General features: G+C 52.9%; 1 protein-coding gene across 3 annotated transcripts in view; it reads left to right on the forward strand.

Annotated features, from left to right (window-relative positions):
• Positions 1-27579, forward strand: part of TSPAN9 (tetraspanin 9) — a gene marked incomplete at its 5' end in the record, with an annotated part of 181512 nt that overhangs the window by 16866 nt on the left and 137067 nt on the right. Inside the window, one exon of one of the 3 annotated variants that reach the window (XM_082850859.1) lies at positions 17760-17829. The exons of 1 other annotated variant lie outside the window; for it this stretch is intronic. Of the gene's footprint in view, positions 1-17759; positions 17830-27579 lie in introns of those variants that run through there. One more of the 3 variants, XM_082850858.1, reaches the window with a different exon arrangement.

Genomic DNA, 27579 nt, shown 5'->3' on the forward strand with positions numbered 1-27579 from the left:
GGCATCTGCCTCTGCCCTGGAGGAGCCGGCATGGGTGTGTAGAGACCCATGTAGATGTGCGCTGACCCATGATGCCATCTGGAGCCGTCCGTGGTGCTGGAAGGGCGGTGGGGATCATAGCAGGTGAGTGGTCAGTGGAAAGAGCAGCCCCGGGGAGTCAGGACACCTGGCTGGCCCTGGATCAGTCACGTCACTTCTCTGGGTTTTTCGTGTGTAAAGTGAGGAGTCTGTGATCCCTACGTCCCTTCTGGCTTGAGAGTTACCTGGTTCCAGGAGTCGTGGGGAGGAAGACCCTTCTCAGACGGGTGGGATGTTTTTGTTGCCTCCGCTCTTTGTTCCAAAGGGGTGGTCCAAGGGTGGACATCTCAGCTGAGTCATCCCCATGGGGACAGGCTGAGGGCTCAGATGTCACAGCTGGACCTCAAACCTCTCTTCTGTTCTCTGGACCCTCCTGCTTGTGCAAAGTCAGACTTTAGGTTTAAGAAAATAGTTGCCCTTGTCCAGGTTGAGGTGGTTGCCCCTTGGCCTACAAGATGAGGTCCGAGGGGCTGAGTGAGGCTTGCAGAGTCTGCAGTGACCTGGAGCAGTGTCCAGCCTAACTGCTCCCCACTTGGGGCCACTATGTCCCGTTTGTTTGTGTAACGCCCTCCACACGGGTTCTCATTTCCCATTGTCCTTGTCATTGTCTGCCTGGCCTGGAACTCACCTCCTATCCTGCATGGTTTTTTCTCTTATGAGCATTGTTTTACCAAATCTGAAAACTCAGTCAGCCATGATTTCTTCAAGATTTTTCTTTTTTTTGGGCCGTGCTGCACGGCTTGCGGGATCTTAGTTCCCCAACCAGGGATCTAACCTGGGCCCCTGGGTGGAAGCCCAGAGTCCTAACCACTGGACTGCCAGGGAATTCCCTCTTCAAGTATTTTTCTGTTCCCCCTTCTCTCTCCTCTCTTTCTAGAACTTCCACTATGTGTATATTAGACTGTTTGATATTGTCCTGTAGGTTGCTGAAGCTCCATTCATTTTTTTCCATCTTTTTTCTTTCTGTGCTTCGTCTTGGATAGTTTCTAGAGTTAATATCTTCAAGTACAATTATCTTTTCTTCCACAGTATCTAATCCAGTGTTACTAAGTCCCATCCAGTGTATTTTTCATTTCAGATATTGGGCTTTTCATCTCTGGAAGTTCCATTCGAGTCTTTTTTTATATCTTTCATTTCTCTTCACACCAAGCTTATGTTTTCCTCTGCATTCTTGTGCTTATGGAACATACAATTCCTGTTTCTTTTCACCCTTGTTTACTGGTTTCATCATCTGTCATGTTTGCGTCTCTCCCATTGACTGCTTTTCCTCCTGGTTATGGCTCATAGTTTTCGACTTCTGTGAATGCCTGCTAAGTTTTGATTGGATGCCAGACGTTGTCAATGGAGCGTTGCTGGATTTTGTTACATTCCTTCAAATAGTATTGGCCTTTATTCTGGCATGCATCTTCACTGCTTGGGATTGGTTTAATATGTCCGAGCCTTGCTCGTAAGCTTTGTTAGGGTGCGTCCAGCCTTCAGGCTAGGGCTAGTGTAGCTTCACTACTGAGGCACCACCCTCTGAGGACTCTACCCAGTGCCTTGTGTGTCGTGAGCTCTTCTGCTCTCGTTGGTGGGAATGTGGCCCTGAGTGAGCCCCGCAGATTGGCTGGCCCGTTGCTTTCTGTTGGTTCTGTTCCCAGGCTTGTGGTGTTTTACCCTACACTTGTGTAGGTCAGCTGGAGATGCCAGGGGACTCTTCTCCGGAGCACCCTCTCTGTGCAGTCCCCTTCTCTCCAAAGTTCTGCCCTAAAAATTCTATCTCTGTGAACTCCAATTTCTGTCTCTTCAACTCGCTGGGACCACTGGACCCCGTGTGGATTCCTTGTCCTCAGCTGCTGTGTGGATGCTGCCTCCGGGCAGTAAGCTTGGCCATCATGGGACTCCCTCTTGTGTTTCCTTCTCTCACGGATTACAGTCTAGTGCTGCCTGCTGTCCAGTGTCTGAAGCAGCTGTTTCGTGCCTTCTGTCCGGCTTTTTAGTCGTTTAAGGGGCAAGGGTGAAGCCAGTCCCTGTCACTTCACCGTGGCTGTAATCTGAGGCTGGCATTACTGGAACACTCACCTTGGGCATCGTTACCCTCTGGGGCAGGTGTCTCTAGTCAGCCTTCCTATGGGAAAAACCCCATTAGCTGTGTGTTCTTTCCCCCGTGTTTCATCTGGTTTGTTTTTTTTATCTCTCCACACAGGCTGTCTCCCTGAGCACAAAGGTGATACGGTATTTCCCTTAACATCCTTTGTACCTAGCCCAGTGCCTGGCACATAGGAGACAGCTCCTGTTTGTGGACCAAATGAATAAATCGGAAGAAACTATAAGCTAATTGTGCCGTGTGGTTGCTAAGAAAAACAATGCTGCCCTGGGTATGAGGTTTACACTTTGTGCTCTGTGCAGCTTACAGCACATCTGCATCTGGGTTTTGTTAATTCTGGTTGGGATACTGGCAACTCTGAATTCATCCAGAGGAGGGTGACTAAGATGGTGGAAACTACACCACATGGGGACTGGGTGAAGGGTTTGGGAATGTTCCTTTTGTCTGGAAGTTATTTTTATGGAGTGTTATGGGAAGGGAGGGGATGCACAGTAATGGCCTCCTGACGTGGGCAGGATTGATGTGGACAGGAGGGTGTAAACATGTCCTGTGGCTTCAAAGCCTAAATACCCAGGTGCCTAGGACCCATGGGGGAGGGGATTCAGGGAGGTCAGACGTGGGCCCAGTTCCAGGAAGAACTTCCTAACAGCTGGAGCCATCCGGCAGAGGAGGAATGGGCTACCTTGGGAGGTAGTGAGCTCCCCATCACTGCTGGGGTTTAAGCAAAGACTGATAGTGACCCGGGATTTTGTTTGGGATGAAGAGTAGGTACAGTGTTACACGAGATACTCTCTAAGATACTTTTCTACTCAATGAGTTAAATGTTACTCCTCCTTTTGAGAGCCTGATTCATCCGCCCTCGCAACTCTGCATCCCATGCACACACACACGCACGCACGCATGTATGCACCTGTGCATGCGTGTTCAGAAAACACACCTGAAACATGCTCCTTACTACTCTTGTGAAACTCCTTGCAGCCTCCATCGCCGGGCCTCGTCTGGGGCCCCTGCAGAAGTGGCCTCCCGCTGCCGGTGCTGGGCCCCGTCATCCCCCTTCAGCCTGCCTGGCACCGCATTGATCCGGGCTGGCCCTGTGTCAGCGCCTCGTCCCATTGTCTCCTGTGTCTGGACACACAGTGCCTTTGAGGCAGGGTGACTGTGAGCCTCCCGCACAGTGAAGCCTGGCGGCCTTGCTGCAGCCCTTCCCGTGCTGGTGAACGTGGCTCTGCACAGGCACCTCCGCTCTTGCCTGCTCGTTGGCTTGTTGCTCTGGGTCTTGGGTCTCTTCCTCCGTGGGGCCTCTCCTCCCTGGACTGCAAGTGCCCGGGAGGTTTCACCCCCAGGTTGAAGATGCTGGGGAGGCCTGTTTAACGGTGGTCCCGGCAGATTCTCAAGGGAATCCTCAAGCACCCGCCTTTTCCCCTTTCTAAGGATGCAGCCCAGGAAGGACGGGCGGGGCTGCGGCTCGGTGGCTTTGGGGGAGGGGAGGGGGACAGCTCAGAAGGGGTCCTAAGCCAAGGGCCTGTCTCCTGCTTCCCCGAGGCTGTTGTCCCACCTCTGCACGGAAGGAGCCCGGTCAGGTCGCTTGTAAGCGGTCACAGCTGGGCAGGCTCTGGGGCAAGGGCTTTGCAGAAAGAGAGTTCTTAAGAGAAAGAAAGAGAGATCTTCCTGGCAGCCGAGTGCTGGGCTGTGCCCCGAGTGAGAGGCCTGAGCTCCGGGAGCCTCTCTCCTGGTGCACTGCTCCCTTCCCCCACCGGGCGAGCCAGGCACCACCATGGGCATAAGGAGCGCTCTTGAACTGGGGACTTTCTGGCCCTCTTAGCCTTGGCCTCCAGACCAGTTTGACCTGCAGGAGGCTCCGTTTCTTACTTTGCGAGATGGGAGGAACAGTGGCTCTCCGGGGAGCTGGAGGATGGCCCGTTTGCAGGACTTTCTTTCGTGTCCGAGGCTGCCGGGTCCCCAGAGCAGCTTTCACCAACCCGAGCAGTGTGGGCTTGGCCTCCTCCTCAGCCAGTGCTCAGAACCCTTTGTGAATGAGCATCCTTTCTCCCTTAACGGAGAGGGAATGGTCTTTGGAGACCGGTGTACCCGGAGGGCTGGCACCTGCCTGCGTTCGGGCTCACAAAGCCCGCGCGCCCTGCAAAGGGGACCCGGGGAGAGGAGGTGCATCACTCTGTGTGCGTTCTGTCTGTCCAGTGCCCAGACGGCGTCTGGCACAAAGCAGGCACTCAGGAGCCCTTGATGACCGAATGGAGTCGGCCCTTCATCCCCGTGGCTGGGCCGCGCTGCAGTCCAGAGGTGCTTCAGCGGGAAGCGGTGTGCCTGGGCCTCTCACTGTTTGATGGGAAACCTGAGTGTTCTGTCTCGTTTCCTGCTTGTTCCATTGGAGGGTGCCAAGACCATAATAAAAGCAATGGTATATAAAAAACAAAAAACAAGCAATGGCATAATCACAGCTAATATGGATGGAGCGCATTCTGTCATGATCTGCAGGATTTTGGCCTAATTCTTGAAATGCACTCACTAGAAAGAAGTTCCCTGAACTTGTTCTCCATTCCCCGTGGCTTTTTGCATCAATTCCTGACTTCTGCCTTGGAACACATTTGCCTCTGCTGTGAAGATAACAAAAATGTATTCAATATTTCTGTCAGTTTTATCTGTGGTAGCTGTTGTCTACGTGCTGCTTTAGGTCAACAGATATTTTACTGAGGATTTCTGTGTGGGTGATCTTTCTATTCTCTGTGTGGTTATCCATGTGGGACTTTCTCATTTATGCTCTGCCAGGCATTTACTGGGCACCTGCCGTGTGCAAGGGATTCTGTGGTGAACAGCACCATGCGTGCCCGCGGGTCCGAGGGCCTCAGACTGGTCCTTGGAGGCAAGGACTGTCTGTGTAAACCCCTCTCTGTGGTGTCCTGTTAGCACTCAGGGTCCGCACCCCGGGACTGAATAAGTAATTATTCAGTTGGTGCTGGATAAATAATTTTGGGGTCTTCCATTTTTATAGGGCGCCCCACTGTGAAAGCACCAAAGAATATTCCCAGAAATCATCTTAACCTGTCGTTTCCTCCTGACAACGACCTTGAGAAGTGGCTAGAACGAGCATGTTTTTTTTCTAGAGGAGGCCACTAAGCCTTAAAGGACTGGCAACCCCCAAGTGGGGCTGTCCTAAATGTTCTGAGACTCATTCATCCCACAAATGTTTGGGGGCCAGCACTGTTTAGGCTCTGGGGATGCAGGAGTGAAGAAAAATCCATGACCACAAGAGCTTATGTTTTGGAGGGGGAGACAAACAATAAACAAATAACTAAAATCTATAGTGACAAATGTTATGGGTCAGAGTGAGATAGGGAAGGGGGTGGGAGGAAGGGGCGGGGGGCAGGTATTATGGGTTAAACAGTGTCCTTAGGAAAGGCGTTCCTGGGGAGGTGACATTTCATCAGAGAGGGAAGAAGAGGTGGGTGAGTCCTGGAGATATCTGGGGGAGGTGCATCCCAGGGCCGAGAGAACAGGAGGTGCAAAGGCCCTGCGGCAGGAGCGTGTGAGGCTTGTTGGAGCCCAGTACAGCTGAGTGAAGGGAGCAAGGGCAAGGTCACAGGACTCAGACCCTACAGGGGCTTGGGGGCCATTCTGAGGGCTGTCGCTTTTATAGTGGGCAAGGTGGACGCCTTTGGAGGAATTAGATCAAGGAGACGGACCTGCGTTTCATTTCGGAAGGACCGTGGTGGCTGTTGTGTAGTCAGCTGAGTGTGCAGCAGAAGGAACAGCAGTAACTGTTGTCTATCAAGTGCGTGTTGTGGGCTGGGCACCAGGCAGACCCCGGGCGTGCACGTCCCGTTGGATCCTTCCGACGACCGACGTTACCTGCATCTTCCTTAGAAGGAAACCAAGAGCCGGCTGCTGGAGCAGCTGCCAGCTGGGGACAGCCTGATTCCAAAGCTTGTGCTCTCGACTGTTGTCCGCTTTTCAGGGGTGAAGGGACAGATTGCTTAGGAGGACGGCACAAGCGTCTGGGGTCAGGGTCAGGCTGCCCTGTGCCTGTTCTCTGGCCTCTCTCAGCTGTTCAGCTGGCCAGCCAGCAGGGGTGTGGGGCAGGCTCTCCCCTTTACCTCAGTGTTTGCTGGAGGGTGGGACAGATTGCTTCTAGATGAGGGAAGGCAGCTTGGGGAGTGGCGTCTGTGCCCCGACTCTAGACAGCAGCCTCTCTGGGCCCGCAGGGACCCCGTGTCTTGTGTTTGGCATGTTAGATAAGCCCTGTGACTTAGAGGCCTGGGCTTTCTGCTACCGATCAGGGCTCAGCCCGAGGCTGGCGGGCGGCCACTGCAGATGGTCCCCCCTCCCTGGAGGCAGACCCTCCCTCTCTTTCTGAGTGAATCTGGGCCAAAATGGCCTGTATTTTATCCATCTCTTGTCTTCTGAGTAGTTCAGATCACTTTCAGAATGTCACTTCCGTAATCCTCTAATTTATTGCTCCTGAAGGAAGCGAGGGGGATTTTTCCTTGTTTTTTAAAAAAATATGCTGCAGGGTGGAAAATCGGGGTCAGAGAGTAAAGCTGGTGTGGGAGCAGAAGAGGGAACCCAGAGGCCCAGGCCGGGTGCAGCTGGCCTCGAGGAGGGGCGAGGGCATAGGTGAGCTGGTGGGAAACGGGGGCTTCTGGACTGGGGGAAGGCCGCTCCTTTTGCGTTTACCCTGCACTTCGGTGTCTGAACCTGGGGGAGGGGGGCTGGGGTGGGACGCCCTGCCCTTACCTAGCGGTGCCTCGGGGACTCGGGGCCCGCTCTCTGCACAGGTCCCCGTGCACGCACGTCTCCTGTTCTCACACACTCACTGTCTGCACCCTCCCCCGCATGCACACTCACACGGAGCATGCACGCGCACGCTTGCATACGGCTTACTCACGTGCTGGTTCACACTCGTGCTCTGTACGCACCTGCATGCCTGCTCACATGCTTGCCCGCAGCGCACGTCAGCGGCTGGACCCCAGCTGCAGGTGATCTGGCAGGAGAGTTTGTGACAGCAGCGGGTCCTCACAGCCCCAGCCCTTCGCCTTCTCCACTCGTGCCTCGAGTTCACCTTGGAGAGACAGAGGGGACGCCTCAGCTGGGAGGTGCTGTGTCTGTGATGAGTAACAGGCCCTGTAGAACCAGCCAGGAGGGGACTGGCCGTGGGAAGAGGAGAGACTCTGGAAGGGGAGGAGACGGCCCCTCCGCCGGGCCCCCTGCACGCACCCCCCAGTCCCCCACCTTGAACGTACGCCTTTGGCAGAGCCAGACCTCGGTGGGGCTGGGAGGAGGGCGCCCTGTTCAGCGCCCTTTCGGGGCCGGGGCTGTTTCAGGAAGGAAAGGCTCCTTGTTGGCTGCTCAGATCCCAGCGGGTTACCAGCCTCAGAAGCCAAGCAGGCAGGCCCCTGACTTTATTTCTATTTCAGAGCCGCCACTGCTGCAGAGGAGGAAATCGTCAAGGGGCCGTGGGAATCCACTGAGGCTCCGGCGCCTCCTTCGGGGCGGGCATGGGGGAGGGGGCCTCTCCCAAAAGCCGCCTGGAGCAGGTGCCAGGCTGCGGCTCCTCCATGGCGGCTTCTTCCCACCTAGAAATCCAGCAAGGGAACATCCTCGTGAGAACCTGCGCTTGGCCAGGCGGGACTGAAGGGGTGGGAGGGGCCTGGAGACGGGGCTTGGATTCCCAGCTGGCTGGGCAGACCAGCCAGGTGGCCGGGCCTCCGTTCCCAGTCTCTGGGCCTGGATGTTTCTGCGCCTCCGAGCTCTGGCTCTCACGGTCAGGGGTGAGGAGAGAGGGCCTCCTTGGCCCAGGGCAGCCCCCAGGCCCGGGTGCCCTCCCTCCGGGGCTTCCGTGTGCTTGTTGTAAGGTCCAGCTTCCCCTTTGTGTTTCAGACACTGGTGTCCTGGTGGCCTGTGCCCTGTGGGGCTGCCAGACTGCTCCAGGGACCCTTAGGTCACACCCGGAGCCAGGCTTCTGCCTCACTGTCCCCGTTCTTCATGCTCAGATTGGTTGTATCTCATCGACTCATATATCACCTTGTTCCAGAAAAGCTGATTAAAACAAACCCAGAAACCTGGTAACATCACCAGCGCTACTTGCGCGTGGATTTGTTCATTCCTGGCTTGAGTTTCACCTGCCAGCTAGAACTCTTGTCTGTGGCCAGCAAGTTGATGGGTTGTGACGGGTCCCCAGCCCCGGCTTGTGTTCTTGCTGCCTGGACCGCATGGTGCTGTGGGTCCTTATCCCCGAGGATTCTGTTTAGGGTCACTCCCCTTCGCTAAGTGCCCCCCACCTCCCCCTTTCTTGGGTAACCCCATAACATCTTGTGCTGAGGCTATGGGGAGGAATAAGACACAGCCTCTGGGCTCTAGTCTAGGGGATGGGCCGGTGGTAATCCAGTGTGTGCGCCGCAGGGTAAATGCATGCGCTGCACAGGAGGTGCTCTGTGAACCTTCGTCGGCCTCACGGATCTGAGAAAATATTCCTTCCACGCTTGCGTGTTACTGATCCTGTGGCTTGCTATAGGGTTCTAGGCTAGGGATCTTTCTTGTGTGCAAAGCATTGCTTAAGTTCCAAGGTTACTGTCTAATGTTCCAGTTTTAATCTTTGGCAGGTGACACAGTTTTTCTCTCTGGAATCTCTAGTGTTCTGCGTGTAAAAGTCTCCGCTTTGGCTGCTGTTCTGAAACTTCAGAAGTAACATGACTCAGTGTGGATATGTTTCCATCCAGGGCTCCCTGGAACCTGTCAGTCTTGAAACACCCATTATTTAGTGCTGAGAAATTTTCTTGAATGACTTCATTGATTTGCTCCTTTCGTTTTCTCTCTTCTTTCCTCTGGAGCTCCTAGAATTTGGATATTGAATCTCCTGGATTAGTCTTACAATTTTATTGTCGTTCTCTTTCTCCTTACATGCACTCCCCCCAACCCCTGCAAAATCTGGGAGATTGCTTTTTTTGCTTTTTGGCTGCATTGTATCTTTGTTGCTGCACGTGGGCTTTCTCTAGTTGCGGCGAGCGGGGGCTACTCTTCGTTACAAGAGTATGCGTGGGCTTCTCATTGTGGTGGCTTCTTTTGCTGCGGAGCATGGGCTCTAGGCATGTGGGCTTCAGTAGCTGTGGCACGTGGGCTCAGTAGTTGTAGCCCATGGGCATTGTTGCTCCATGGCTTGTGGGATCTTCCCAGACCAGGGATCGAACCCGTGTCCCCTGCCTTGGCAGGTGGATTCTTAACCACTGCACCACCAGGGAAGTCTGGGAGATTTCTTCAGCTTTATCTTCTAGGCTTCTGTTGAGGGTTTCATGTTAATTAGTATATTTTTAATGTCTAAGAGTTCTTATGTTTTCTAAATATACATTTTTTGTTTTTATAGCATCTTCTTTTGTTTTCATGGTTGCAGCATCGCCTCTTACTTCTCTGAGGCTATTAATGATACTTTTATTCATTAAAACGAAATGGGAGGGCTTCCCTGGTGGTGTAGTGGTTGAGAGTCCGCCTGCCGATGCAGGGGACGCGGGTTCGTGCCCAGGTCCGGGAAGATCCCACATGCCGCGGAGCGGCTGGGCCCGTGAGCCATGGCCGCTGAGCCTGCGTGTCCGGAGCTGTGCTCCGCAACGGGAGAGGCCACAGCAGTGAGAGGCCCGCGTACCGCAAAAAAAAAAAAAAAAAGACTAAATGGGAGGGTTCTTCCTCACCATTTCTTATAAAGTGTGTGTGTGCTTTTTCTCTGTCTTTCCTGTGACAGGCTTTCTCCTGAAGTCTGGTGATCCTTGTAGTCTGGTTACATGTGTGTGGGGCATTAAGGTGTGTGTGTGTGTGTGTGTGTGTATGTGTGTGTATGTATGTCTATGCGTACCTCAATGGGGCATTAAGGTGTGCATGCGTGTGTGTGCGCACACGTGTATGTGTATCTATGTGTGCACGCATGTGTATGTATGCGTGCATCTGTGCGCACGCACGTGTGTGCGTGTATATACGTGTGCATACATGTGTGTATGTATGCGTGTGTGTGCGTGTGTGCGTGCACATCTGTGTGTATGTGTTTGTTTGTGTCTGTGTGTGTGTCTGTGTGTGTGTCTGTGGCAGGAGCATCCTGTGGACTCTGGGCCTCACGTAGGGTAACCTGGTTGGCCTGTTTCATTTAGGAACCCAATAAGTTAACATCTTCAGTATTTTCTCCTGAGCTGTTAGATTCCCTAGAGTAGAATCTTCTAACCTACCTGGGAACTAATGGAAAGAGGGCAGGGATCTCGGCCTTCTGTGCTTCAGCTGAATCCCCTGTTTTCAACGTAATGCCTTGTGCTGGGTGTCCCCAGTCCACAGACCTTCTGCCTTTGCCCCTGCAAAGAATACCCCCCCGGGGTGGGGCGGCACGGCCACGGTCACCTGCCAGATGGTGTGGGAGAGGAGATCTGGGCGGGGGGAGCTCTTTCTAAAGCAGACTTTTTTTTTGGCCATGTTGCGCGGCTTGTGGGATCTTAGTTCCCTGACCAGGGATCGAGCCCGTGCCCCCTGCAGTAGAAGCGCGAAGTCCTAACCACTGGACTGCCAGGGAGGTCTCCTAAAGCAGACTTTTAATCAGGCCTCCTGGTTTGTTTGTTTGTTTGTTTATTTTTTGTTGCATTGGGTCTTTGTTGCTGCGCGTGGGCTTTCTCTAGTTGCGGCAAGCGGGAGCTACTCTTCCTTGCGGTGCGTGGGCTTCTCACTGCAGTGGCTTCTCTTGTTGCAGAGCATGGGCTTTAGACGCATGGGCTTCAGTAGTTGTGGCACGCGGGCTCAGTAGTCGTGGCTCGCGGGCTCTAGAGCGCAGGCTCAGTAGTTGTGGTGCACGGGCCTAGCTGCTCTGTGGCATGTGGGATCTTCCCAGATCAGGGCTTGAACCCGTGTCCCCTACATTGGCAGGCGGATTCTTAACCACTGCGCCACCAGGGAAGTCCCGCCCCCACTTGTTTTTAACAAACCAATGTCTTCAGCCTTCGTGGGGAAGGAATGAAAGATTATTTTATCGTGTGTGTCCATTGCAGAATCCCAGTAACTGGAACTGGGCCGGGTCTGTGTGAGACCCTCAGTAATCGCCGGCTGAGTGAATGAGTGAGCAAATGGACGAACTGCAGGCAGACTTGGTAACAGAAATGGAAACAGAAGCACAGTTCACGCAGGTTCCCTTCTGTTCTGAGATGCGAGCTGATCCCTGTGACCCTGAGCCTGTTGGATGTGAAACTGACATAGCTGTGGCTGGTGGTGGGGACACAGGGAACACTTTTCTTGTTTGGAGTGTTTCTCCGGCTGTAGTGAGCGTGTACTCCTGTGATTTTTGAAGGGAAGGAGACGAGTAGGAATAAGGATGAAGTGTCAGCGTGGGCACAGCTTTCACAGCGTCCCCAACTCACCACGCCTTTGTTTCTCATTCTGTGAAACAAGCGGTCCGACCAGATGCATCTAAGGTTTCACCCAAGTGCCAGCCCTGTGAGGCCACCATTGTCCTCTCCTGTTTGTATTACGACAGTGGACAGTGTACGCTTCTTGTCGAAAAGAACTGCCCCCACCGCCTTTTCTGTTTTTTGACCTAGAATGACTTTCACCCACTCTTCTGCTCATGTGCGTCCTTTTAGTCCTTCAGAACAGGGTGCTTCCTTCATGAGGGCTCCCCAGCTGTTCCAGGACATGCCGGCTCCCTTTCCCCAGCCTCCTCGGGCATTTTCACTTTGCACCTGGATATAGAGGAAGGGGCATAGCCCTGGAAGCCCGATGGTGCTAGTTTGAATATTAATTCTGTGGCTTACTGTGTGACCTTGGACCGCTGACCTAGTCTCTTAGAGCTTTAGTTTCCTCATCTGTCCAGAGGGAATTTGTAATAGAAGTTATCTCATGGGGCTTATATGAGAATTAAATGAGATAGGTTTTAAAAACTGCCCCTTTAACGTGTGACACAAAATAGACAAGTAACACAAGAGGACGATAATAACAGTAATAATCAACATTTATGTGCATTACCTTATTTACCGTGAAGTAGATACCTTTATTATTTTTATTTTACAGATCAGGAGACCGAGCCATAAAGAAATAGCTTGCCCAGGGTTGCAAATCAAGGACATTTAGCCCTTAGATTTTCTTTAAGTGTTTTGTGTTTGCATTTATTCTGCAAATATTTATGTGAGAGCCGACTCTAGGTCAGGTCATGGTGCTGGAAATACAGCAGTGAAAAAAAAACAACAAAGTTCCTGTCCTCATAAAGCTCGGATTCTAGTGTAAGAACTGGTGGGTGAACAAGCAAATGCATGCGTAGCAGGTAGAGTTAAGTGCCACGGAGAAAGCTAAGCCAGGTAACGGCTTAGGGAATGCCTGGGGCGCGAGGTGGCAAGGAGGGGGAGAAAGGAAGAGGCGCCAGAGGGAGAGAGGGGAGAGGAGGAGCGGGGAGGGGAGAAGGGGCGGGAGGAGGTGGACCTCGTGGAGCACAGACTCTGGTGCTGCCTGCAGGCCCTGCCCTCCACTCGGCGCCCAGCCTTAGCGGCCTTCGTCTGGACCCTCAGTGGGCTGCGTGCCCCTGCCCCAGGGCCTTGCACACGCCACTTCTCCTGCTCCTCTTGGTCTCAGAGGCCAGTCCTTCCCAGGAAAGCCTGCCTGCAGCAGGCCTGGTCGGCCCCCTTGTTCTGTGCTCACCGCACACACTCAGTGTGTGGTCCTCAGAGCCCGGCTGTCTGGCTGTTGGGGCCATGGACAGACAAGAACAGAGGCCCTGACCGTGACTGCTCCTCTCTTCTCTCCCCTACATCTCCAGCTTCTAGCGCAGGGGCTGGTAAATATTGTCTGTAAAGGACCTGGTTGTAAATACTTTAGGCTCTGCAGACCATCCTGTCTTTGCTGCAGCTGCTTACCTCTGCCCTTCAGCTCTGAAGTGGCCAGAGACTACACGAACACCAGTGAGAGGGGCTGCGTTCCAATAAAATTTATTTATGGGCACTGAAATTTGAATTTCACATAATTTGTACACGTTGGGAAATATTATCTGGCGTTTGATTTTTTTCCAACCTCATAAAAATGCTATAGTTGTTCTTGGTTTGCAGGCTGTAGAAAAACAGGCGAAGGCTGGATTCAGCCTGTGGGCTGCAGTTTATTGACCTCCGATGTAGCCTGATGCATGGCGTATAGTAGGTTCTCGATAGATGTTTGTTCAATGACTGACTGATAGATGTTTGTTGAATGACTGAATGAAATCTTGGCCGTGGGCAAGAGGTAGTGAGATTACGAGCTGTGGCCTTCCGTCAGTTAACGTCATGATCTCTACCCCTTATCAGATTCCTTGTAATCTGTTAAAATTAAGGAAGATAGGCAACTGGTTCTTTCTTTTTAAAAGAACAGCTTTAGGGACTTCCCTGGTGGTCCAGTGGGTAAGACTCCACGCTCCCAGTGCAGGAGGCTCGGGTCCGATCTCTGGTCAGGGAACTAGATCCCTCATGCCGCAACTAAAAGATCCCACATGCCAGAACTAAAGATCCCGCGTGCCACAGCTAAGACCCAGTGCAGCGAAACAAATAAATAAATATTTTAAAACCCCAGCTTTATTGACACATAATTCACTACCATAAAATTCACCCATTTAAAGTGTACAGTTCAGTGGCTTTCAGCAGATTCTCAATCGTGTGACCATCATCACCATCAATCTTAGAACATTTTAACACTCCCAGAATAAACTCTGTACCCATTAGCATCTCTCCTCTTCCCCCCAGTTTCTACCCGCTCCCCAGCCCTAGACAATCATTAATGTACTTTTTGTCTCTATAGAGTTGCCTATTCTGGACATTTCATAGAAATGGAATCGTACTCTATGTGGTCTTTTGTAACTAGCTCCTTTCACTTAGCGTGGTATTTTCAAGGTTCATCCACGTGATGGCAGGTATCAGAATTTCATTCCTTTTTAAGGCCGAATCATATTCTGCTGCACGGACATACCACATTTTGATTGTCCTTATCTGTTCATCAGTTGACAGACATTTGGGTTGTTTCCACTTCTGATAGTTATGAATAATGCTGCTATGAACATGCATATACAATTTTGTGTGTGTGTGGACATGTGTGTTCATTTCTCTTGGGGAAACACCTAGGAGTAGAATTGCTGGATCACATGGTGACTGAATGCTGAACGTCTTAAGGAACCACAAGACTGTTTTCCAAAGCAGCTGCACCAATTCACACTCCCACCAGCCATGTGCGGGCGTTCCAGTTTCCCCCGTCCTCACAGACAGCTCCCACCAGCCATGTGCGGGCGTTCCAATTTCCCCCGTCCTCACAGACAACTCCCACCAGCCATGTGCGGGCGTTCCAATTTCCCCCGTCCTCACAGACAACTCTATTTGCATTTTTTGAACATTTTTTTAACTTTCTTTTTGACTGGCCAACTAGTTCTTAAATGGACACACCACCTGTGGTTGTGAGATTGTGGGCTGAACAGGAACATTTTGATAAGTTTTGTTATTTTCTTTTGTAAAAGCAATGCATGCTTATTAGAGCGTATTTGGAAAACAAAACCCGATGCCTCTTAGTGATGCACTTGTCACATTTGGTCACAGCTACCAACTCTTTAAGGGTCTCTGAAGACCGAGGCAGGGGCCGCAGGGAACAGTGCAGTGGCTCAGGATGCAGACCCTGGGGGCTCAGCCAGGCTTCACTGACAGCTCTGCTGCTGCCCGGCTGCTGGACCCTTGACAAGATGCTTATCCTCTTTAGGCTCCAGTTTTCTCGTTGGGGAAAAGGATTCACTCATTCATCATTCATTCAGTAGATATTTACTGGGCACCTACTGTGTGGCAGGCATAGCATCTGTCTTCAGGGTTATGGTGGAGATTAAACAGGGCGACGCACGTGCAGTGCAGAGCATGATCCCAGGCACTTAATAAATGGTAATAATAAAACCCGGGAAACAGAACCTGCCCTTCCTGAGGCCACGCAGCTCCTCAGGGTGCACGGTTGTTGCCAGGTAACCACAGGGACACTCAGAGGAGGGGGGGTCCTCACATGTCATCCTCCCCACTCACGCCTTGCACTGGGCTCCGGTCTGGTGGATTCCAGCCTCTGCTGGGACAGGGATGAGTACCCCTCACCCCAGCCCACAGCTGGACAGTATGGTCTTCATCCCTGCCTTTCTGGAGCCGTGCTATGGCCATGCCTCTGCCGGCAGAGCCGAGGACGAGCCTGCCGCCTCGTCCTCATGGCAACGCGGGAGCATTGGACGACAGCTACCCTCCGTCCCCTCTCCAGTTCTACCAGCTGTCCCGCCGATAACTCCATCCCTAGACCCCACCGCCCCGTGGCCGCCTTTGGCCGCATCCCAGCCGTTTGTTGTTTCCTGGCCTGGCCCGAGCCTTCCCAGTTGGAGATCCACACACTCAGTGCCAGAATGAATTGTAAGCCTAGAGGGTGACAGATCTTCACCTTTCCCGCGAGGACGGTTTTATGGGAGGAAGTGCTCGAGCGGGAAAGATAACTTCATTCTAAATTATGGAAAAAAACAAAATTCCAGCCAAAGCCTGCCCGGTCTCCCCATCCCGCTTTCCAAGCTCCGTCCAGGAAGGCAGCCCTGGCCACCTACAGCATCTGGCTCCCTGATGGGTGTCACAGGGCAGCTCGCTCTGCCCAAAGGGTTTGTGATTGGGGAGTTTGAGTTTTCCCCACTGTCGCCTCTCCTGTCACCACGTCTGTCCTAACGGGGCAGAGCCATTGATACACTTCTTGGGCTTGGTTTTGTAAGCTGCTGGAGGGAGATGGTGATCAAAGCCCAATGATAAAAGCAATTCAGCAAAAACAACGCGGGAAGGGAGAGGAATCAGCGCTCCATCATTTGTCCGTCTGATTTTTGTATTCTAAGGCGTCTCTCTTCTCTTGGTGGGAGGAACCCACATGTGTCCATCAGTCCCTCTGCTGCTGCCCATGGGGTACAGACCTTGCAGTTCTGTAATCAGCGGCGTCTGGAAACCCACAAGTGGCCCAGCTCTGCCCTGGGCGGCAGCAATGAGGCAGCATTTCCCACTCCCCAGGCCTGGTTGTTTGAAAGCCCATCCCTAACATGTTCCTGGCTGAATGACATAACTGTATTCTTCTGTGGTTAGTTACTCATTCAGAAATTCCCCTGTCTGTCTGTTCTCCTGGGATTCTGAGTCAGTGGGAACAGAATATCCGGGTAGCATCCTGGCCCCTGGCTTCTCCTGGGTCTCATCCCTGCCTGGAAGCAGAGGCAGCAGGGGAGCCCATGCTGCAGATATGAGTCCCGGCTCCTGCCGCTGGAGGGAGCAGCCTGGGGGCAGCTGCTGCAGGTACAGGAACCCCGGGGCCTGCAGGCCGGCTGCCAGTGGGGCAGCTCAGGGCTTGGGCGGTTAGTGGGGTGGGCCTGTGTGCTGAGAGGTACCACAGGAGACGGTTAGGGCTGTGTGCATCCTGGTTCACACCCTGGCCGCCCCTCCGCAGTTGTGCGACCTTGGGCAGGCTCTTTAAGACCTTTTCTCTTCTGTAAAATGGGATAATAAAGGACCTGCTTCACAAGGTTATTATAAATATTAAGTGAGTTAACACAGGTCAAGCGTCTAGAACCTGCCAGGCGGATGGAAAGCACTGCAGCTGTTAGTGGCGGCGATGAGGATGCTCGCCGACCTTTCCTATGGTATTACCTGATCCCTCTTTTCTTTTCTTTCTTTTTTTTATAGAACAGGGCCCATCATCTGTATTTATTGACAAATATGGGAAAACTTTGGCCTCAGCTCAACCCCACCGCGTTTGCCCTCAGGTTCCTTAGTGCCCACTCACTCCCCCCTCCTGCCATCGCGGTGAGAGCCAGCCTTGGCCCGATTGCCAGGTGGCAGCAGACAGTCTGGTTTCCTTGCCCCCGTTTCCTCATCTGTAGCCTGTGGGAAGACGTTCACCCCTCCCTTTCCTTGTGCCAGCGCCTCCACGGTGTGAACGGTATCAGGTGGCATTTAGTAAGCGAGGCAAGCGGTTAGGAGGACAGAATCTTGGTTGACGGTGTGGGAGAGCTGGGGGCCCAGGGCCGAGCCTCGGGGGTCCGCGTGGTCTGGAAGTGGAGCTGAGCGCCCTCTGTGCGGTGCTGGGAGCAGACTCGGTGGTCTCGTCCACACTGGAGCAGATGAGATGTCGTTGAGAAGGTTGGTCACGGACGAATGTTCTCAGCGAGCACAAAGGTGCTCATTCTCTGACCCCAGACCGGACTATGCTTTTTGCCCTCAGGATGCTTACAAAGGGGCGGAGGAGGGTTTACCGTCAGGAGGAGGCTCGCTGCTTTCCCTTCGTGCACCAGGCAGCTGCTGTGTGAAATGAGGAGAACAAGGCCCCCAGGGGCTCGTGAGCCTCCCCCACCCCGAGGTCACACGGTGGAATATGCCCGAGAAGGGATTTAAATGCCCATCTGGGGGATTCCAAAGTCTGTGTCCTTTCCAGGTGGGGAAAGCCAGAGGTGGAGTTCCCAAATCTCTCTGACTTTCTGGACCGTCGTTGTGAAATCTCTCAACACGTGATGTTTGTGTGCTCTCTTTTCTGCCGCCCCTCCCACCCCTCACCTCGCTGGCTGGTGTTTAACCACAAGTCCCCTGCCTCCCCGCCCTCGCCCCTGAGACTTGGAGAGAAGAGGGAGCCGCAGCAGGTGAGAGAGACTGAGCTGCAAGGTGCGGATGACCTTGGGCCTTGTTATGATTTTCCGGGACCCTTGGGGAGGTGAATGTGGGGTTCCCAGCTGGGAAGATGCAGGGAGTCGGGGAGCCTCCAAAGGGCACGGCGTGGTGCTGGCTGCCACGTGAGGCGTCTGTCCCGGGTGGCCCCTCAGCTCCCCTCAGCCCTCCCAGTTCCCCTCTTTGGAACCTCTGTTAGGAAGCCCGGAGCCCAGGCCCCTCCGCTCTCCTTCCCCACTGCCTCTTTAAGGCTAAGGTGTGCTTCTCTGCTGCTGATGGTTGGAAAGCTCCCGTGTGTGCCGTGGAGACGGTCCAGGACCATTCCCCTGGACATCAGGGCCGGGAAGTTTTCAACTTCAGACAGGGTACCCCCAGGGCCCGGGGACAGGATGCAACCCTGGTTCACCTCAGCGAACACAGCAAGTGCTTTGGGACCCGGCTAGTTAAAGCTGGCTGGTTACAAGCTGCCCAGTTAGTGCCCTGGTGTGGCAGAAACCCAGCTGGTCCAGAGCCCAGGCACCCGCTCCTTCCACTTGTCCTCCTCCTCCCATTGCCCCGGCCCCAGCTCTGGCCCCGGGCACGCTCCTGGCCTCTGGCCTGCCTTCCTCTGTGCTTACGCCTCACCTGAGCCTCAGCCTTTCTACCTGCTGACGGCACCCCATCCTTTGGTGCCCTCCTCCCTTACCCCCCAGCTCGGGCTGGGGTGGGTCAGGGGCAGCGCCTGGCGCGGGGCCAGCCCGCGGAGCCCACTCAGTGTGAGCGGGAGTGCAGGGGAGGGGAAGCAGCATGGCCACCGGTCACCTGGTCGGGGCACAGTGACCGGGCCCCTGACCTGCGTGAGGCTGAGCACACAGTGTGCTTACCTGGGGGGAGCTGCCCATCACAGCTGGTGAGGCCACACCCGTGAGGGACAGTTATGGAGACACCTGGGACAAACCGAGTGGAGCCGGGAGAGGCTGCTGGGGTCTGTGGGACGTAGGCGAGAGCCCGAGCGTCGGGGCCAGCCCGGCTCTTGCCGCTGGTGTGTTTGTGGATCTTGGCTCGGCCCCAGGGCCTCTGGAGGTTTCCTCTTTAGGAGACGGAGCAGATTGGGGTGGTTCTTCCTGAAGGCCTTTCCAGCTCTGGCTGCTGGACAACTGCTATTTGTCAGGTGCTTTTTGGGGGTCACGGGGCAGGGGTCAGGCCTAACCCCATCTGGTCCTCCCCACGCCGGGCTCTTGCCTCCACTTTACACATGCTAACGTTGGAGCCAAGGTTACAGTCTGGCGCCTGGGTCACATCCGGGCCGCAGATGTATTTTGTTTGCCCCGTTGATGTTGTTGTTTGTTAGAGCCAACGTTTAAACAGTGAAGAGATTTCACAATCTTAGAGATTTCTGGCTTATTAGAGATTAGAGGAGGACTAGTTGCCTGGAGCCCACACCAGCCAGGGGGCAACCCCTGGCTGCTTGAGTGTCAGGCATCACCTTTGGGTGGGACCTGTGCATTCCTGAGCCCTCCCTCCCTCCCCCCCCGCCGCCCCCCAGTCTTGACACAGCGGGGGACGTGCCTGTGTGTCTGGCCAGAGCTGCTCATTTACACGTCCTACCTGCCTCTGCAGGTTTAAGTTTGCAAACCTTGCTTTAAGGACGTGCTGTAACTCACACCTTAGGTCAACAGCTATGCAGTGTGAGGGGCAGGATGTAGGCTTGGCTCTCTGACTGTCAACCCTGAACCACCCAGCTGCTTTTCCCAGCTATTTCCAAACCCGGCAGGGATTCTGGGCTCCTCTGCTGGAGCCTGGAAGCCCCCCGGTCAGGCCTCTAGATGAGGAAGTTGGCAAGAATTCCCCTTTGCTGGGACATTTGTCCCCAGCCGTGTCCTGGGCTGTGTAGTGAGCTGGTGTCCGCTTGCTCACATTCGGTCCGGAGAGGAGCCATCTCCCTGCCGCAAGGTGTGTCCTTGTCAGATTCGCCTGATTGTTTGTCTACTGCCTGTCTGCCTGCACCTTGCCTTCTGTTTACTGGCAGGTGGAACCTGGGAGACCCACCTCCCCGCTCGCCCCCCCGCCCCCCCACAAGTGTTGCCAAAATGCCACACGAAGAGCTTGTATTTTGCCCCAGGCAAGGGGGGTCAGGAAATAGAGATGTCTGCTCAGGCTGTGGGTGCATGAGGATTGGCCAGGGGTCCCTGGGGTTGGGGGGGGACAGGCAGGCAGGATGCTGGGCCTCCCAAGCAGGGCGGGGCCCCCAAGGGGAGCCCTGGTGGAGGTGGAGGTTTCCTGCACTTGGTGTCGGTCTGTCCAGCTGTTTCCTCCTGATAGAGCGGTCGGACAATGCTGTGGTGACTCAACTCCCACCGCCCTCAATGGACAATAGCAGATTTGTCAGGGTCAGCTAGGGAGCGGCCCTGTGCCGGTCGCCGGCTTCCAGGCTCCGACGTGGGAGGGAACCGTTGCCCTGCTGGGTCTTGGTGTCCCAGGGTCCTGTCCGGCTTGGGGTGGGCTTAGGCTGTTGCCCTTTGGTTTCCCGGTAGCTTGTCCTCCCTTCCTCTTTGTGCACAGCTGGTGCAGAGCTTCTGTGGCTCCGTGCTGACCAGCTGCCCGCCTGCCTTTCCAAGTCCAGCTTTGCCAGACCTCCTTCACCCTTGGTTTGAGGTTCTGTGGGTTTGGTGTAGTCCCTGGGGTCCTGAGTCTCTACCCAGGCATCCAGGACCTGGATGAGCTTCAGATGAGAAAGACAGCTGTGGGATTCTTTAATCTCCTCCAGTGGGTAGAGGATTAAGCAATTTTTTGGTGGGTTTGTTATTGTGTCTTATGATTTTTTTTAAAACAAAAGCTACCGTTTTTTTGAGTGTTTTTTAGGTTCCTGTCATGCTTGCTTAGTAGCACTTTTCATGACTTATCCAACTTAATCCTTCCAGTGACTCTCTGAGGGAGGTATCATTCCCCCCGTTTTACAAATGGGGCATCCGAGGCACCAGAGGGCAAGGGGCTTGCCCAAGACCTCAGATCCTCCTCACATGAAAGTGCTGTGACGTATGACTTCCTAGGGAGGGATGTGAAAGAACAGCCTGAGAACCATTGATAGAACATTGGAAGGGAGCTCTGCAGGGAGGATGCAAAGGTGGTGACACTTCCCTGGCGGTCCAGTGGTTAGGACTTGGCACTTTCACTGCCAAGGGTGTGGGTTCAGCCCCTGGTCGGGGAACTAAGATCCTGCAAGTCGCGAGGCGCGGCCCCCCGAAAAATTCAGAGGTGAGCAGGGCCCCGTTCCTGGAGTTTACAGCAGAGGGGAGGAGCAGACATGTCAGCACCCAGTTCGGAAGCGAGACACAGTGTGATTGGTGCTAGCGGTGGGGCTGCCAGAGTGGTCTGGCACCACATTTGAGCCGGCATATGAGCAAGTAGCAGATGAGACACTCCAAACCCGAGGTGGGACGTTCCTGGCCCATAGGACTGACTCAGCTGCCCGCGCGATGGGAACTGGTCCACGCAGAAAACACTGAGATGTAAGTGCCATTTATGTCTAGAGGTGCAAAAAGGCAGTGTTGCTTAGAATTATTTTCAGTAGTCATTTGTAAATTGGTATCAGTAGCCTGAGAAATATTCATTCTCTCTGACTCAGTAGTTCTGTTCCTTAGAATTTTTTTAAATATAAATTTATCTATCTATCTATCTATCTATTTATTTTTGGCTACGTTGGGTCTTCACTGCTGCGAGCGGACTTTCTCCAGTTGCGGCGAGTGGGGACTACTCTTCGTTGCAGCGCACGGGCTTTTCATTGCGGTGGCTTCTCTTGTTGCGGAGCACGGGCTCTAGGCATGTGGGCTTCAGTAGTTGTGGCTCCCGGGCTCTAGAGTGCAGGCTCAGTAGTTGTGGCGCACGGGCTTAGTTGCTCCGCGGCATGTGGGATCTTCCCGGACCAGGGTTCGAACCCATGTCCCCTGCATTGGCAGGTGGATTCTTAACCACTGCGCCACCAGGGAAGTCCCTGTTCCTTAGAATTTATACTAAGGAACTAGTCATATATATGTATATATGTACAGACATAGATACATATGTGTATATACATATATATCTTCACTGTAACATTACTTACAATAGTTAAAAATTGGAAACATACCAAATGCCCAACACTAGATGATTAGTTATGTAAATTTTGATACGGTTATAGGACAGCAAACTGTATAGCCTTTAAAAAATCATGTCTTCAAAAATTATATATAATGATTCTAGATCATGTTTATGGAAAAATATCAAGCAAATACTGTAAGATGTAAAAGTGTATATATTCTAAATTCCAATTTTTTTGCAGTGTGAAGAAAAAAGACACGAGGAAATATACCCCAAATGCTAATAATGGTAGTGATTATTAGTGATTTTTATTTTCTGTTTTATGTTCTTCTGTGATTTCTAAAATTTCTTTAGTGACCAACAGTAACAACAATAAAAAAGTCTTGAGTGTCTGGGGACTGTGGGGTGCGTATTGCATGGATAGGACTCGCCTGCCCTGGGACCCAAGATCTCCAGCACTTTCCTGAGGACAGCGATGGGCCCCAAGGGCGGGGCCTCTACCCTGGGTCCCTCTTCCTTCCTTCTCGGTCACACTCTGCCCCTCCAGTTTTCTCCCTTAATTGGCTATAAATTTATAACTGAAGAATGATTTTAAAAATATGTATTATTCCTATCAGTCGCATTTCCTGAGCACCCTGACAAGGAGGCATTTTCTACTTCTCCCTCTAAATTAAAAGAAAACCCTAATTGAAGTTCCTTTCCACTCAGGCGATCCGAATTGATTTTTCTTCTCTGTAGTTTAGATGGGCTTTGTCAGATAGATGAATTTTCTGCTCCTGCCTTAAATGGCCTCTGAAAGCCCAATGTAAAATGATGCTGCATTGCCATGGCCTGTTAGGTAGTAGCGGCCCAGCCCCGTTGCACACAGGAGTTGAGAGGGCGAAGCTTGCAGTTCTGACAGCGTTTTGTGGTGGATGATATGATTGACATTGACCCCCATGCGAGCCCAGAGAACACCTGTGACACCTGTGATCCTGACTCAGAGCAACCTTTGTGTTTGTGTCACGTGGCACTTAAGGCCCCACCCATGTTGTTTGGATAAATACTGGCCTTCACGGCAACATTTGCTCTCAACAGTGCGACTTCCTGTGAACTTGTATTCAGGTGTACAAAGAGGACGGTCTCCTGTAGCAGTTAAGAAAGTGGATTTTGGATCAGAGAGATTCAGATCCTGGCCCACCAGCATGGTGACTTATGTCTATATATGACATATATATTTATTTATTACGAGTAGTTGGTTCACGTGATTATGGGGGCTCAGAGGTCCCACCATCTGCCATCTGCAAGCTGGAGACCCAGGTGGTGAAATTCGGTCCGAGTCCAAAGGCCTGAGAACCAAGGAAGCCGGTGGTGTAAATCCTACTCCAAGGACGGGAGAAGATGAGATGGGATGGCCCAGCTCAAATATTGAGGCAAAAAAAGAGGGGCGAATCCCTCCTTCCTCCGCATTTTGTCCTATTCAGACCCTCAGTGGGTTGGGTGACGCCCATCCACATCGGGGAGGACCGTCTGCTTTACCGAGTCCACCAGTTCACCTGATAATCTCATTCAAGACACCCTCATGCAGAAATAGGGTTTAATCAGGGCACCTCACGGCCAATCAAGTTGACCCATAAAATTTACCTTCACCGGTGGCATTTAGTACCTCCACATTCTTGTGCAACCTTCACCACTAGCCATTTCTAGAACTTTCTCATCATTCGAAACTGGAGCTCTGTACCCCTTAAACACTAACTCCCCCTCCAGTCCCGCTGTGGATTGGAGTCCCAAGGGTCAGAGGGGGAAGCCGTGCAGAACAGGGCAGAGTGGGAGCCCGCTTACTGCTGGTCCCTAACTGTCCCCTGCGTTCGGGAGGTCCCTGGTCTTCTTGGATGCCTTCCCTGCATCCCTCCCCCCAGCCCCTGGTAGCACCTTTCCACTTTCTGTTTCTATGGCGTGACTCCTCTAGGAACCTCACATAAGTGGAATCATTGTATTTGTCCTTTTGTGACTGGCTTTGTCACTTAGCATCATGTCCTCAAGGTTCATCCTTGTCTTAGTGTGTGTCAGAACTTCCTTTGCTTTTGTGGCTGAATAATATATTCTGTTGTCTGGATAGACCACATTTTGTGTATCCAGTTAATCTGCTGATGGACATTTGGGTTGTTTCCACCTTTTGGTTACTGTGCATCATCATATTTTAACATTAACTTCCCACCATCCTCCTTCCCAGTCATTCCAGTGGTTCTCCAGTGCATGTGCATGCAGGCTCACACATGCTCACACACACACCTGCTCACACACACATGCTCACGCACACACACATGCTCACACATGCACACAGGGTACCGTTGAAATGATGGGTGCACATATAGTCACAGGTCATTTTCCTGTGCATTGGATCCGTTTATCCTTTTCCCTCGTCAGCCTGGACACGCTCTGAGGCCGGGAACTAGGTTGAATGGGCCTGGGAGTCTGATTTAGGAAGTGGTAGAGGCCTCGTGGTTTAGAGTGTGGGCTCTGAGGTCAGACAGCGTGGCTGCATCCTGATTCCAGCCTCACTGATATGTCACTTTACCCTTCAGCACGCAGCTTGTCCACGCTGAAGTGGTGACGATGGGGTATCTGCCTCGCAGGGCCGTTAGGAAAGTTAACGAGATAATCCATGTTGAGGGCTTAGCACCATCTCTGATGCGTTCTAAGCCCTGAAATGTTAGCTTAAGAAAACACTGTGATCTCAACACCCCTTTCAGAATTTGCCTCTTTCATCTTCAGTTTCCTCGAGAGGTGGCTTTAGGCTGAGATGGATGGGTCCCCTGCTGTGGACCGGCATCCCAAAGGTTGGAGGGGGGGACCGTGCAGAACCAGGTAGAGCGGGAGCCCGCTTTCTGCGGGTCCCTAACTGTCTCCCCACACCCGCCTCCTCCTCCACTCAGGTGGTCCCTGGTCGTCTTGGATACCTTCCCCTCAGCCTCTTTCCTGAGGGGCCGCTGGTCCTAGGGGTGGACTCAGACATGAGGGGAAGCCTTGGGCACCACACCAACTCTTGGGCTCCTGCAGGATGTGCTGCTGTGGTGGCCGGAGGCTCACTTCCCCAGGCCGCCGAGGAGCACGTCAGCTGTGGGCCTGTGGCCCGCCTGGGAAGCCTGAGTCCTGCTGGGCACCCACGGGGGCTGCTGAGCGCTCGGCAGCCATGTGATTCAGCCTGTGTTCTCCTAAAGCTGATGGAGCTGGTGAAAACAGAAGTTCCTCTTTTCATTTTTCCTCTACTTAACAAAAATGTCTTAAATATTTACAGCCTCCTCTCACAATTTCTTCTTACATCAGCTTCTGGCTTCAGCTTTCTGGCCGTGGGGAGGCGGGGAGAAGGTTCTGGGCTCCTTGCTGATTTTCGACTCTGGAGGACTTCTGCTTGAAAGCAGAGGGCGGGAGCCGGCACGTGGCGTCCAAAGGCGGTCACCCCTCCGGTCAGGTGACGGGCCTCTCTGGCCCGGCTCTCAGGACTGGCCCATGGCTCGGCGGCACCTGTGTGACCTTGAGCACGCTTCTTGACCCGAGCATCAGCTTCCTCATCAGTGAGACGAGATAATAAGAGCGTCTGCCTGCAGAGATGTGGGGCCTCAGTGAGACAATCTGCGTGAAACGCTTAGCGTAGCGTCTGGCACACGTGCGGGTGCTCTGAAAGAGTAAGTTACTGCTATTTTTTTTTTTTTTTTTTTTTTGCGGTACGCGGGCCTCTCACTGTTGTGGCCCCTCCCGTTGCGGAGCACAGGCTCCCGACGCGCAGGCTCAGCGGCCATGGCTCACGGGCCCAGCCGCTCCGCGGCATGTGGGATCTTCCCGGACCGGGGCACGAACCCGTGTCCCCTGCATCGGCAGGCTGACTCTCAACCACTGCGCCACCAGGGAAGCCCCAGTTACTGCTATTTTCATTGGCAAACTTTATTTTTGCTGTTCCCAGCCATTCGTTTCTCTCCACCTTTTCTTTTTGGGGCAGCCCCGATCCCCCCAAGATCCCTGCGTCCTTGAATTGTCCCCTTCTGTCCTCTGGCGGAGCCCATTCTGGGGAGGGTCTCACACTGTAGCCCTGCCAGGGTTCAGGGGTGGAAGCTTCAAGGGCATCTGGGCCCGTCCCCGTCTGATACGTGTCCTGGCTGAGTGGCACCTTTGCTTTTCCTCACCTCCTCTGACCCAGAGCTCTCTCCCTGCTGACATAGTTCCCTCTATCTTTGTAATTTTTTCCACTTTGGGGGGAAAAAGGAGCTCAATTGTATGGAGTCCCCTGTGCCAGGAGCCGCCAGGCACATTCCTGGTCTCACTTCCTCGACCCAACAGGCTTGGAGCCTGGTGATGGTGTTATGCCAGTTTTCACAGGGCAGGAAACTGAGGCACAGGCAGGCTGAGTAAATGGCCAAAGGTCACACACGAGAAGGGGACAGTGGTGCTTGATTAAGGCTGGACTCTGTGAAGCTACAGTACACTCTCTGCGTTGGTGGCCAACAGCACAGATGCCCCGCTCCCCACTCACTGTGAGGCTGGGGGCCTCAGTTTGTCCACCTGGAAATGGGGATGACAGTAACGTCGGGTGCTGGTGAAGCCGTGGGCCTGGTGTGTGGTGAATGTGCAGGGAATGAGAGCCCCTGTCGGAGGTGGACGTCCTGAGGGGCCTGACTCTGGGAACCCACAGAGCAAGCCTTATGACCACTTCTGCACGGGCCCTTGGGTATTTGATATCAGGTATCCTGTCCCTCCCAAAGTCCTCTCCATCTTTTAAACCTTTTTTAAAAAATTGCAGTAAAATACACATAACATAAAATTTGCCATTTTAACCGTTTTGAAGTGTACAGTTCACTGGCATTAAGGACATGCACATCATCGTGCAGCCATCACCCCTACCTAGTCCCTCGACTTTTTCATTGCCCTCCAGTAGACACCCTGTACCCCTTAGGCGTCACCGCCTGTCCCCCCAAAACCCAACCCCTGGCAACCACTAATCTGATTTCTGTCTGTGGATTTGCCCATTCTGGACGTTTTGTATAAATAAAATCATATAGTATATGGCCTTTTGTGTCTGGCTTATTTCAGTACTTAGCACAATATTTTCAAGGTTCATCCACGTGGTAGCGTGTATCAGTATTTCATTCCTTTTTATGGCTTAAATAATATTCCGTGGTATGTATATACCATATTTTGTTTATCCGTTCATCTGTTGATGGACGTTTGGGTTGTTTCCACCTTTTGACTATTGTGAATAGAGCTGCTATGAACATACATGCACAGTTTTTGTTTGGACACCTGCTTTCCATTCCTTTGGGTATATACCTAGGAGTGGAATTGCTGGATCATCTGGTAATTCTATGTTTAACATTTTGAGGAACTGCCAAACTCTATTCCATAGAGGCTGCACCGTTTTATATCCCCACCAGCAATGTATGAGGGCTCCAATTTCTCCACATCCTTGCCAACACCTGTTATTTTACATTAAAAAAAAAAAAATTCTGACCGTCCTAGTGGATGCGAGGCGGTAGTTCGTTGCGCTTTCGATTTGCATTTTCCTGATGACAAGTGACATCGAACTTTCTCCTTTGGTTTTAACAGTCCCACTTTCTCTTGACCCAGTTCTCAGGTCTTCCACCATTCTATTCATGGTTTTCGAAACGTGGCCTCATTTGTCTAGGCCCTGTTCAAAATGCTTAGATCCCAGGGCGGGCCTCC

Source organism: Leucopleurus acutus (genome assembly GCF_964270905.1).
Source record: "Leucopleurus acutus genome assembly, chromosome: 11".
NCBI classification, from domain to species: Eukaryota; Metazoa; Chordata; class Mammalia; order Artiodactyla; family Delphinidae; genus Leucopleurus; species Leucopleurus acutus.